Here is a 6,703-nt window from a genome sequence, read left to right on the forward strand (position 1 = left end):
ATCAGAAGGATCGTGAGGGTAGAGGTGGAGGCGGAGTCGCCATGTGCATCCACTAAAGCTTCCCTCTTACTGAAGTGACTATTGATTTTACTTTGGAGTTTGTCGCAGGCAAAGTAAAAACTAATGGCACGTATCTGGCTATATGTTCAATTTATTGTCCACCTGATAATGTGATAATCTATGATGAGCTCTTTGCTCTTCAGGAACGTCTGCCACAAAATAAAGTAATTTTAGCTGATTTTAATGCTCATCATACGTTATGGGGTTCCTTGCGGGTGGATGGTAGAGGTGAGCAAGTAGTTAAATTGATTAATGAGTCTGATCTAGTCCTTCCGACACGGGTGGACGATAATACCGGGAATTTGAGCTTTATTGACTTATCACTGGTCTCTTCATCGATAGCAGCCAAGTGCCTGTGGCACACCATTGACGACTCGTTTGGAAGCGATCATCTTCCAATTTTTATTGAATATTCATGCGACACAGTCAGCACCTAAATTTAACGTAAAAAGAGCAGACTGGGTCGCCTTCACAAGGAGCGTCAAGCTCGAACTTGTTGGAGGAACCATTGATGATAAAGTAAACAATATTCAGCATTCAATTTTAGAAGCGGCATTGCTACCTATTCCTAAAACTTCGACAGATAACGTTAAGCATAGAGTTCCATGGTGGACAACAGATTGCCGCACTAAGGCCTACAGGCTTTTCAAAAATAACATAACAAATGAGAACTTTTGCAATTACAAACAAGCAAGAGCTATGGCTCGTAGAGTAATAAGACAAGCAAAAAGAGACTCCTGGCGGAGCTTTGTCTCTACAATCAACAGCAATATAAAAATATCAGAGGTTTGGTCCACTGTCAATTAAAAGCAATAAGAAAAAAACATCTTTCAAAATAAACAACATCATTCACGAGGGTAATGATTTAGATTCACCTAGAGACATTGCTAGTGCACTCACCAGGCAGTTCTCTCATACAAGCAGCTCAGCAAACTACCATCACGCATTCCTGACCATCAAGGAAGCGGCTGAGCTGCAACCTATTTACTTTGCCACAGGATATGACTGTGAATCTAACAGTGGATGAGCTTGTCCGAGCCCTAGAATCCTGTAGAGGAACATCCCCAGGCCCCGATGAGATTCGGTATGAGATGATAAAGCATCTTAATCATGAAACCATGATTAAGTTGCTAGAAGTGTACAATGAAATTTGGAAAAGCCACACTTTTCCAAACTCATGGCACTTCGCCCACATCATTCCCATATTGAAAGGAGGGGGTAATCCCAGATCTGCCATTTCCTACCGCCCAATTGCGTTGACAAGTTGCTTATGCAAGGTCATGGAAACGAATTGTTAACAGTAGGCTATTGCATTTTTTAAATTCCAGTAATTTGCTAGTTGACGAGCAGTGCGGCTGCCGAAAGGGACGCCAAACTCTCGATCAACTAGTAAAGCTGGACAGTCATATTCAAGAGGCAATTGCCAAAAAAAAATATTTGATTTCATTATTTTCTTATATAGAATAAGCCTACGACATGACGTGGCGATATGGCCTACTTTATGCTTTTGGATTACGTGGAAACTTGCCTTGTTTTATTCAAAATCTCATTTCTGACAGAACTTTTGCTGTCAAATTGTTTTCTGACAATGTCACTTTTTTGGACATTTTTGTCCAGGCAAAGCGGGGTCCCACAAGGAAGTATCTTGTCACCAACATTATTTCTACGCATGATAAATGAGATCTTACCAGTTCCTCGGAATCTTAAATACTCACTGTACGCTGATGATTGTGCATTATGGCATTCCAGCAATAATGCAGAATTCTCAGCAAATCGCATCCAATTGGCACTGGATATGATTCATAACTGGGGCCTCCACAAGAAAGAGTATTGGGGTATTTTTTTTTCACATGGCGATATGGCCTACAGGTATACATCTCTCTACCATCGATACCCTGGTTCAGTCAAACATAGCGCCATGGGAAACCCCCAATTCTTCTATCATGGAAGCCTGGCTTCCATCAGCCAAGGCCATGTCGCCGTAGGGTGAGGTACGCCAGAGGTTCAGATAGATCCTTATTAAACATCTCCCTTTTTTTTCATATATATACCGACGGCTCCAAGACAGATGAGTGTGTGGGTGCGGGTGTATGGTCGACTGAATGTGAACTAAAGTTTAGACTGCCGAATCATACATCGATTTTTCTTGCTGAACTTTTTGCCATTGATAAAGCCATTGATTTTGCACTATCGACGACCCACGATAGAATAGTTATTTTTTTCAGATTCATTAAGTTCACTTAAAGCTATTAAATCCTTAGAAACCACTAAAAATGAATTGCTGGGTAATATCATCCGTAAGTTACACAGTGCCAACAAATCAATCAAGCTAATATGGGTACCAGGCCACTCTGGTATCCATGACAATGAACAGGCTGACAAATTAGCCGGGTCAACTGGCGATATGGACACTAACATAGTTCGTACGGATCTCAGGTGTTTTGTGTCTCTTATAAAAGCAAAAATACATCTCCTGTGGCAAAGTGAGTGGACCAACCTAAACATACACAACCAACATAAAACAATAATATAAACGTGGGACACAGCCCACAGAAAAACAGAAGGGAGTAGTCAACGCCACAAGGCCAACCCACCTCACTCCATATATACAAAACAAAATTCCTTCACAGTGCCCCCATTGCATAAACCATCTCACAATAGCCCATTTCTGAATAACCTGCCATAGATACAATAATAGCAGGCAATCCATAAAAAAATATATTTCAGAATAAAAAAACATACCACTCACAATATCAAACCTTTTAACAGATGATGAAAAAATAACTAAAAGTAATAACTTTTTTAAGGGAGACAAAACTTTATGACCTTATATAGATTGATAAAATAAATAGGATCCTTGGCCACATGCCGCTGGTTGGTAGCCAAGAAATCCAACAAAGAAAGAAAGAGAGAAGGATTTCATGAATGGGCTAGTCACTAGCCCGGGAACGAGCTGACGAATCCCTCCCTCCTAGATGGCGCGGCAAGCCTTAAAAAAATATAAAATATTGCGTACTTTAATAAAAGGCTAAAAACCTTTACTTCCCCTTGAAAATGTTATAAAAACTAAAAGTATAAAAGTATACACAATGGTTAATGGTTAATGGTTAAAAGCAAAATAAATGTGCTAGACATCTAAGGTCAAATAGCACTATAGTTAATGTTAGTGAAGGATGGTTGGGTTAGTGATTAGTTGTTAAAGCTGGGTTAAGGAATTGGTGAGTCAATGGGTTAGGGTCGGATGAGGTAATGAAGGATATATATGCGTTTGAGGAAGGAAAACAGGCTGTCAAAGCAGAAAGTGTGATATTCTGTAAGGATGTCTGATAAGTTGGGATGTCTATGTAGGGAGGACGTGGGCATGACAATAGAATATGTGGGACTGTAAGAGGAACATTCGGAAACCGCGAATGTTCCAATGAAGGATAGTTATACTTTCGTTGATTTACTGGCAAAGATTGCAGTGCGTGTTGGAGAATTTGAAGGGGAAGGTGCTAGAGGGTGGGATAAAGAATGAGGTTGGGGAGGTGGTGTTGTATCAGGAGGGTTAATATAGGTGGGGCTGGAGTCAGGGGGAATGGGTTTTGTTGGGATGGGGTAGGAGGATTGGGTGTAGGGAGAATATGAGTAGGAGGAGGATGGATATCGGCAGTCACTTTGAGTGTGGAGGGAGCGGGAGTTGTAGAATTTGAAGGTGGATGAATATTAGTTTGGGACTCGATTATGTAGTTCTGGATATCTTCAAGAGTTTCTGTAGTGGAGTTGGTTGGGAAGTTTTGTGAGATAAAGGTTTTCTTGTGAGGTGTCTGAAAAATAGGGGCAAAGGAAGGTGGAGGTGATTGTGAGGTAGGGGAAGAGGGGGTGGAACGTTTATTCTGTCTGCTGCGGGTAGTGCGGGGAGGGAGAGGGGAAGGTGTTGGGACTGTAGTAGAGATTGGGGTGTCTGGATTTAGGATGACAAAAGAATTTGATTGGGTAGAGATTGGAGTGTCTAGGTTTAGGATGGCAAAAGAATTTGACTGGGGAAGGTAGGAGGTAGAAGAGGGGAAGTTAGATGGAGGGGGGTTGTGTTTAGGAGAGGGTGTAGGAGCTTGGGGGATTGGCAGAGTGAGCGACATTACTGGAGTAGGGGGTAAGATAAAAGCCTCGTCGACGTGCTTCCTGTCTGGCTTCACGAAGAGAGTCCAAGTCTGAATCTGAGAGTTGCTACCTCAGACTCAAATTTGTAGGTGGGGCAGCCTTTATAAAATACATTATGGGGGCCGCCACAGTTTGCACATGTGCTTGATTATGCAGAGCAGTTTGATCGAGTATGGCCAGGTTGGGCACATAGCGGGCATCTGGCTGTGGAATGACAGTGTTTGGCTGGGTGTCCAAAACGCCTACAATTTTGGCCCTGACGAGGAGAAGGTTGGTATGGTCGGACAGGTAGGGATTCCCCACCTATGTAAACATTAAAGGGAAGGTCATGTCTACGGAAAGTAATTTTGGCAATGTTGATGGATTTCTTACGATTTCCTCTGGGAGGAATGGAGTAGCATTGTACATATGTTGCATCATAGTCTGTGAGACAAGCGAGTAAGTCCTCTCCACAATCTGACCATTCTTTGTCATAGATTGGGCAATCTGTTGGGGAGATAGAGACAGTTCCGGTGCAAGTATTGAGGGTTGGATGAGGTTCTGTAGGGAGGGGATTACCACATAGATCAGTTAGTTTTGTTAATGCTATAGCTTGGTTTTCAGTTGTTACTGTGACGAGACGGGAGTAGTCGGGTCGGCTACGGAAAGAGACTTTGCCTACTTGTTTTTGGAGGCATTGTTGGAAGAGGAGGGTGTTTTGAGAGTAGGGAGCTGTGGGAGGGATCACGAAAAATCGGTCCCATTTGGCTGGGCTAAATAGAGTATTTAGGATTCTTGTAGAGGTAGGGGTAGTAGAAGAGCGGGGACGTGTGGAGGAGGGAGTAGTGTTGAGGGGGGTAGTGTTATGGGGAGGTGGGCAATAAGGTTGTAAGGTAGTAATAAGGGGAGATGGGGTGGTTGATGAAGGAGGTTGTGGGAGTAAAGGTGTTGAAGTTGAGCATGTTGGGAGAGTAGAAATGTCTCCTGGGGGTTGGTTGTTGTTTTATGATTAGGGTTGATACTGTACTAGTATGCATTGATGATGGGGGAGTTGTTGCAGTGTTCGGAGCCGTGGTCAAAGGAGAACTGGGATTGGGGCTATTTGATAAAGGGGCAAGCCTCATTGCCCCTAAGAGTGGGGTTACGTCTTCATTATTGGCCATGATAAGCCTGGAGTATGTTGGGGAAAAAAATAGTCCACCCCTCAGGGTCCCCTTGAGGGGTAAGGGCCAGGTATGGCAGGGGAATACCGTGCCCATGGTTCCCTCAGGCCGTTCAGGACTGACATAAAGTCAGCCTTTCATCCTTTCAGCACGGCTCTCACACCTTATGAGGTGGATAGTAGAAGGGATTGGTGAAGAAACTGAAACGAAAAGTATGAGTGGGAAAAAAGACTATGCAAAATTAGTTGAGTCGATGGCTGAGTCCCAAGGTTGAGGAGTTCCCCATCATTGGGTCTCAGTCTTCTTCTCCTAAGCCCCCCCACGACAACAATGGGCAAAGGATTGGGGGGGAAAGTATACACAAGTTCTTCCCCTGACAGTAAAAAAGTGCAGTTTAAAATAAAGGTTTCATAAAAATACACAGGGTAAATGAATAAAAAAAAAAAAAAAAAAAAAAAAAAAAAAAAAAAAAAAAAAAACTACATAGTAAAAGGGAGGCGTAATAGATTTCATTCTAGCCTCCGGGCTAGTACAGTGGTAACGCGCCGGCATTTCATCCGAGGGGTCGTCGGTTCGCACCCCGCCCAGGCGCGAGAAGTTGCAATTGTCACCTGGAGATTACTACTGTGGCTGGGCACCACGGCGGGTAAAGACTAAGCTCAGCCGAGTCAGCACCAGCTGGCTTGACTCGTCCACTCCAGGGGAAACTAAAGTATTGTCGGGCTCCCCGTGGAGGGTCTCTGGTATGAGTCACTACAGTATCCCTGCTGAACTGCTAAAGGCTGGGAGTGAACCTTTGGCACGGGGCTTGCATATGGTCTTGGCTGCCATCTGGCAGTCTGTTTCCATTCTCCCAGACCTGATGAGAGGCATGGTCATCCCCCGCTGGAAGGGGAAAGGGGATCAATGGGATTGTAGCAACTACGGTGCCATTACACTGCTTAGTATACCAGGCAAGGCTTTTGCTCACATTCTTCTGAAACGCATCCGTGGCCACCTACTAAGGCACCAGAGAGCGGAGCAGTCTGGATTCACTTCTGGCAAGTCCACAATGGACCGCATCCTAGCACTTCAAGTTGTTGTGGAACGCCGTCGTGAGTTTGGTCGTGGGTTGCTTGCAGCCTGCATCGACTTCAAGAAGGCGTTTGACTGCATGGCAAATTGCTATGGGAGGTCCTCTGACTTAGGGGAACTCCGACTCGGATTCTTTGTTTAATAGTAAGCACTGGTATTAAAAATGCTGTAAAATGTGGTGAGGGCCTGTCGAGCTTCTTCAACACAGGAATGGACTGGAGCTACTATGCACATTGGCATGGGCATAGCTACTATCCATAGTCACCTAGACTTTGCCGACGATGTTG

Source organism: Penaeus chinensis, chromosome 32 (assembly GCF_019202785.1).
Source record: "Penaeus chinensis breed Huanghai No. 1 chromosome 32, ASM1920278v2, whole genome shotgun sequence".
Classification (NCBI taxonomy): domain Eukaryota; kingdom Metazoa; phylum Arthropoda; class Malacostraca; order Decapoda; family Penaeidae; genus Penaeus; species Penaeus chinensis.